Source organism: Canis aureus, chromosome 1, assembly GCF_053574225.1.
Source record: "Canis aureus isolate CA01 chromosome 1, VMU_Caureus_v.1.0, whole genome shotgun sequence".
Lineage (NCBI taxonomy): Eukaryota > Metazoa > Chordata > Mammalia > Carnivora > Canidae > Canis > Canis aureus.
The window spans coordinates 105,524,699-105,531,052 of record NC_135611.1 but is presented as its reverse complement, the minus strand read 5'-3'; the positions used below and the strand labels follow the sequence as shown (position 1 = coordinate 105,531,052).

At 37.7% G+C, this 6,354-nt stretch overlaps 1 pseudogene; it reads left to right on the top strand.

The window, feature by feature from the left end:
• Positions 1 to 587: 587 nt before the first annotated feature.
• LOC144310554 (vomeronasal type-1 receptor 4-like) lies at positions 588 to 1,749 on the top strand (annotated as a pseudogene).
• The last annotated feature ends 4,605 nt before the right edge of the window (positions 1,750 to 6,354 follow it).

Here is a 6,354-nt window from a genome sequence, read left to right as displayed (position 1 = left end):
CCCTTAATTTTAACATAAACAAGTCATTTTACCCATATAATTAATATGTTCTGTGCTGTTTAAAAATCTTACTTTCTGAAAAAAAAAATTTTACTTTCTGGATCCCTGGGTGGCGCAGCGGTTTGGCGCCTGCTTTTGGCCCAGGGCACGATCCTGGAGACCCGGGATCCAATCCCACGTCAGGCTCCCGGTGCATGGAGCCTGCTTCTCTCTCTGCCTGTGTCTCTGCCTCTCTCTCTCTCTGTGACTATCATAAATAAATAAAAATAAAAATAAAAATAAAAATTTTACTTTCTAAAAAAAATTTGATTTACTTAAAAATACATTATTATTGGGCAGCCCGGGTGGCTCAGTGGCTTAGCGCCACCTTCAGTCCCAGGTGTGGTCCTGGAGACCCGGGATCCAGTTCCACATCAGGCTCCCTGCATGGAATGGAGCCTGCTTCTCCCTCTGCCTGTGTCTGTGCCTCTGTGTGTGTGTGTGTGTGTGGGTGGGTGTGTGTGTTTCATGAATAAATAAATAAAATTTTAAAAAATACATTATTATTTTTCTTTAAAATTTAGATATGCAATCCATTTAGAGTTGATTTGTTTTATGAAATGGGTAGTGATGGTGTTTCCCTCCCACCACCCATCAGATACGAATCTCATCCTCATCTGAAAATGTGATATTTGCTTTTGTTCCATTTGCTCTCGCTTGTCACTGTTTCCCCCAGACTAACATCACTTCATCGTTAGTGCTGACTTTGCAGTGAAATGTACTAGGTATCACTCTTATTCTTCCAGTCTTCTGAAGTCTTGGCAATGAGACAGGAGCATGTAATGAAGTCGCATTTGGTGTCAGAAAGCTTCAGTGGGACTTTTGCTCAGAGGAATGGTTGTTGCCATAATTTAAAGGGAGACATGTTGAATGAAAGAATGGCCTGCAGGGATTTGACAATAGAAATAATCTTCTTGTCACAGATGACAGAATTGTGGGCAATTTCTCTTTTGTTTACCATTACCTTTTCCTTTACCACACTGAGTACAGAGGGAGTCCTCCAGACTGTGGAAGGGTTGAAAACTATTTTCAATAAATTTGTATGCAAATTTTTTGTATGTTCAGAGAGTGGGCAGGGAAGTGTCCAGGAGCGCACTTGCCTCTTGAGTGTCTTCTAGACCACCCCATGAACTCCTGTTGGAAGAATCTTGAAGTCAAAGCTCCAAAGTGTGTTAATTTCTCCATCTCCCTTTGCTAGATCATGTACATGTTTTTAAATTTGATTTTTCCTGTGTGTTACTGTGATTAGCAAATGAAGAATGAAAAACTTCACAAAGAAAGGAGATTTGGTGTACTGTCTTGCTGTAGATCATGATACAATCACAGTTTCTGTATATGCAGCATTGATAGTATTCCCTGAAGTTTCATTTTGTGTGCTCACAGTCTGGGCCAGCAGTTCCATGGTCTTCATCCTACCCAGGAACAGGCAGCAGGTACAACACACTCAAAGGCCTAATAATATCTCCCTCAGATCCTCCATCCTTGTCCTGGTGAGCACCTTTGTGTCTTTTTACCACTCCTCCTTTCATGCCTGTATTGCTCTTATTTATAATCCCAACTGGTGGATGATAAATGCGGCTGCCATCATGTCTGTGTGTTTTTCCAACTGTCATCCCCTTTCTGCTTATGAGCCAGGATTCTACTCTACCCAGACCTTGTGTTGCCTGGATAATGTATATTAAATTTCCTAATCTTATTAGAAGTATGTAAAGTTAATGTTTTTGTATCATGTTTCATTCTTTATTTAGTCATCACCATCAAAAATTCAATTCAGAAAGTGATGGAGCAATGTCATGTCTTTTTAAATTATACCCTAATGAGTATTGGGCTTTCTTCAGCTGGTTGAACTTGGAACCTACATTCTTGTAGTGGAGATGAATAAAGCAGCTTGGCCTCATCCTGATATATAGTATCCTGTAGATTGTAAAGTTAATCAAATGTTGCTTGGGTAAAATGTAATAGATTGGGTCCTAGCTCATCAATATATTGGGTCCTAGTCAGATTAATAAAGTGGTTGATCGAATGGCTTACATGGGAAAGTGTTTTGCCCATCCATAGTTTTGCCAAATGTTTTACATGTCCATACTTTTGCCTTTTCCAGAATGTCACATATACTTAGACATATATTCTGCCTTTGCAGATAGGCTTCTTTCACCTAGTAGTATACTTTTAAGGTCTTCCATGTCTTTTCTTGGCTTAACATTTCATTTTTTAAAAGATTTTATTTATTTATTCATGAGAGACACACAGAGAGAGGCAGAGACATAGGCAGAGGGAGAAGCAGACCCAATGCAGGGAGCCCGATGTGGGACTTGATCCCAGGACTCCAGGACAATGCCTTGAGCCCAAGACAGATGCTCAACCGCTGAGCCACCCAGGCATCCCAATATTTCATTTTTTAAGCAACAAATAATATTCCATTTTCTGGATATATTACAGCTTAACCATTCACCTACTGAAACATATCTTGGTTGCTTCCAAGTTTTGACAGTTACGCATAAGTTCCTATAAATATTCAAATACAGGGTTTTCCATAGACATAAATTTTCAATTACTTTGTATAAATACCAAGGAGTGTGAGTATTGGATTATATGGTAAGAGCATTTTTAGTTTTGTAAGAAATTGTTAAATTGCCTTCCAAAGTAGTTCTATCACTCTCAGAAGCAGTGAATGATAGTATCTGTTGCTCAGCATCCATATTACATTTGGCGGTGTCACTGTTTTAGATTTTGGCCAGTGTAATAGATGCATAGTGGTAACTTAATGCTTTACTTTTCAGTTGTCAAATGATAGAAGATGTGGAACTTACGTTCATATGCCTAATTTGCCATCAGTGTATCTTTTTTAGTGAGGTATTTAGTCCTGTCTTCCCATATTTAAATTATGTTTTTTGTTTTCTTATTTTTGTGCTTTGAGAATGTTCTTTGTGTATTCTGGATAACAGTCCATTTAGAAATGTGCTTTACAAATATTTTATTTCAACCTGTGGCTTGTTTTCTCATTATCTTTTGTGTGTTTTGCAGAATGAAAATGAAATCCAAAATATTATTACCTTCATGGAATTTGCCTTTGGTGTTGTGTCAGAAAAATTCATCATGAAACCAAGGTCATCTAGATTTTCTCCTGTGTCATCTTCTAAGAATTTTATAGTTATGCATTTCATATTTACATCAGATTCATTGTGAGTTGAATTTTGTGAAAGGAATAAGGAATCTATGTCTACATGTAATATTTTGGAAGGCTGATGTCCAGTTGCTTCAGCACATCTGTTGAAAAGACCACTTTTCTCTACCATATTGCCTTTGCTTCTTTGCCAAAGATCAGTTGACTCTATTTGTGTGGGTCCATTTCTGAGCTCTCATTATGTTCTTTTGATCTATTTGTGTATCAGCTTGCCAATACTACACTGTTTTCATTACTGTATATTTATAGGAAGCCTTGAATCAAGTAATATCAGTCCTCTGACTTTGTTCATTTACTTCAATATTTTGTTGGCGGGATGCCTGTGTGGCTCAGGAGTTGAGCGTCTGCTTTCGGCTTTGGGCGTGATCCGGGAGTCCGCGATCGAGTCCCATATCAGGCCCCTTGCATGGAGCCTCCTTCTCCTGTCTCTGCCTCTCTCTCTGCCTCTCTCTGTGTCTCTCATGAATAAGTAAATAAAATTTTTTAAAAAATATTTTGTTTGCTACTATGCATCTTTTGACACTCCATATAAACTTCAGGATCAACTTGTTGGTATCCACAGAATAACTTGCTATTTAGTTTGGGATAGCATTGAATCTGTAAGTCAAATTGGGAAGAACTGAAACCTTGTTGAGTCTTCTTGTCCATGTACATGGATAATCTCTTCATCTATTTAGTTCTTTGATTTTGTTAATCAACTGAAATCAAGCTTTCCTCATGTAGATCCTGTACATACTATGTTAGACTTATATCTAAGTATAAGGTATTTTCTAGTGTCAGTATAAAGTTACTGTGTGATTAATTTCAAATTCCACTTGTTCATTGCTCATTTGTGTACTGCCTTAGTCAGTTTGAGCTGTTATTAAAAAGTAACTAGATGGGGTCCCTGGGTGGCTCAGAGGTTGAGCGTCTGCCTTTGGATCAGGTCATGATCCCAGGTTTCTGGGATTGAGTCCTAAAATGGGCTCCCTGCGGGGAGCCTGCCTCTCCCTTGGCCTATGTCTCTGCCTCTCTCTGTGTCTTTCATGAATAAATAAATCTTTTTTTAAAAAAGTAACATAGACTGGGTGGTTTATAAACAATAGCTGTTTCTAACAGTTCTGGAGGCTGGAAAGGCCAAGATCAATGTGCTGGCTAATTAGGCATTGGTGAGAGCCCTACTCTTGGCTGCAAAAGGCTGTCTTGTTGGATTCTCATATGGTGGAGAGTAAGAGAGCTCCCTGAGATTCCTTGTAGAAGGTTGCTAATCTCATTCATGAGGGTTCCACTTTTATGCAGTAATTACCTCCCAAAAGTGACACTTCCACATACCACATATGGGTTAGAATTGCACCATGTGAAATTTAAATGGCTAACCCAAACAGTACATGTATTAACCTTGTGTCCTTCAGTTTTGCTATAATCACTTTTTAGTTCCAAGTGTTTTTGTTGATTCTATGGAGTATCTACATAGACAATATGATCTGTGAACAAGACATGTTTGTTTCCTACTGACTGTCCTGTGTACTTCTTTTTCTTATTGCATTAGCTAAGACTTCCAGTACAGTGTTGAACAAGAATGGTGAGAGGACATCTTTGTCACTTTATTTAATAAATTGTACATTTTAAGAGTGGATTTTATGGTATATCTTATTAAAATCATCAAGTAAAAACATCTAATAGCTTCGCGTTGAACTCATAAAAAAATCTGATAGCCTGACCCTGTACTACACATAAAGGTCCAATATCATTGCTATAATGTAGGACAGAGATGATTAGTCTTACGGCTATTAGAAGAATTGGGAGATAATTTTTGTTTTTGTTAAGAATTGGAAGTGATTTTAAGGTACAGTGAACATACTCTATTCCCCAAATCCCAGTATTAGATTGATGGGTTAACAAAAAGTCTCCCACGGGACACCTGGGTGGCTCAGCAGTTGAGCGTCTGCCTTTGACTCAAGGTATGATCCCAGGACTCCAGGATCGAGTCCCATGCAGGGCTCCCTGCATGGCACCTGCTTCTCCCTCTGCCTGTGTCTCTGCCTTTCTCTCTGTGTCTCATGAATAAATAAAATATTTTTTTAAAAAAGGTGTCCTAGCTCCATCTTATTAGATCCCAGTTTACAATTTCATACGGTCTTACTTCTTTCACTGAACTAAAGGTATAAAAGGACTCTTATTCTTCATATCCATAGAGCATTTACTTTGTACCACGTACTGTCCTGGGTTCATTTTCATGTTATAAACTCTAAAAAGAATCTTTAACTCATGCATTATTTTTCAAAAAATTTCAATGTAGTAACACAGGGAAAATGTGTAAACTAAATATATATGAAGTAGGTTATGGAAACATTTCTTTTTTTTTTATGGAAACATTTCTAAATAAAAAGGAATTTTTCTAGAGTTGAAAGAATCCTGTAATGCTTAATAGAATAATCACAAATTGAGATTTTTTTATAGCTTTTAAAAGACTCTTCTAGAAAGATCATTGAATCCTATCTATTGCCTGATAAACACTTCCACACATTAGTGATTGTGAAACTAGTGTAAAAGCATCTTAGGCAGTTTATCTAAATAGTATTGCAGTATTTTTTTTCTTTTTTTTTTTTTTTAGTATTGCAGTATTTCACTTTCAACAATTATACTGGGTTAAGGGTCCTATGTATGTAGCAGGAAAGGATGTGCAAGAAGTTATTAGTATGAAAAAAACTGGTCTTTCCTAACCAGGCAGTCAGGAGGTTTGAGAGTAAACATTTTGCATTATATTAGAATCTCATTATTATTATTTTGATATTTGACCATGGACACCTTTTAAGCCTCAACTCTCTCAACTGCTTTCCCTGTTGTTCCTGGTACAGTTTGAGGTATAATATATGAAAAAATAAAAACAACCCCTCCCTCCAAAAAAACCAAAACCACATATTCAATGCATCCTCCCTCTTCCCTCCTACTCCACAGGTGGTCAAACTTATAAGCCCAGGTTCTCCTTTGATGCCCACAGGAAGATCAAACCATTTGCAGGACCCACCTCATAAAATGAGTCTCCCTTTCTTGCTCTCTCAAGCCATTTTTCTAGCAACTTTGGAAACCTGCCCTATTCTCCCCAGAAAGTCTCATTATGCATTAAACGTTTTCATTCCCTTTTGGTGTCT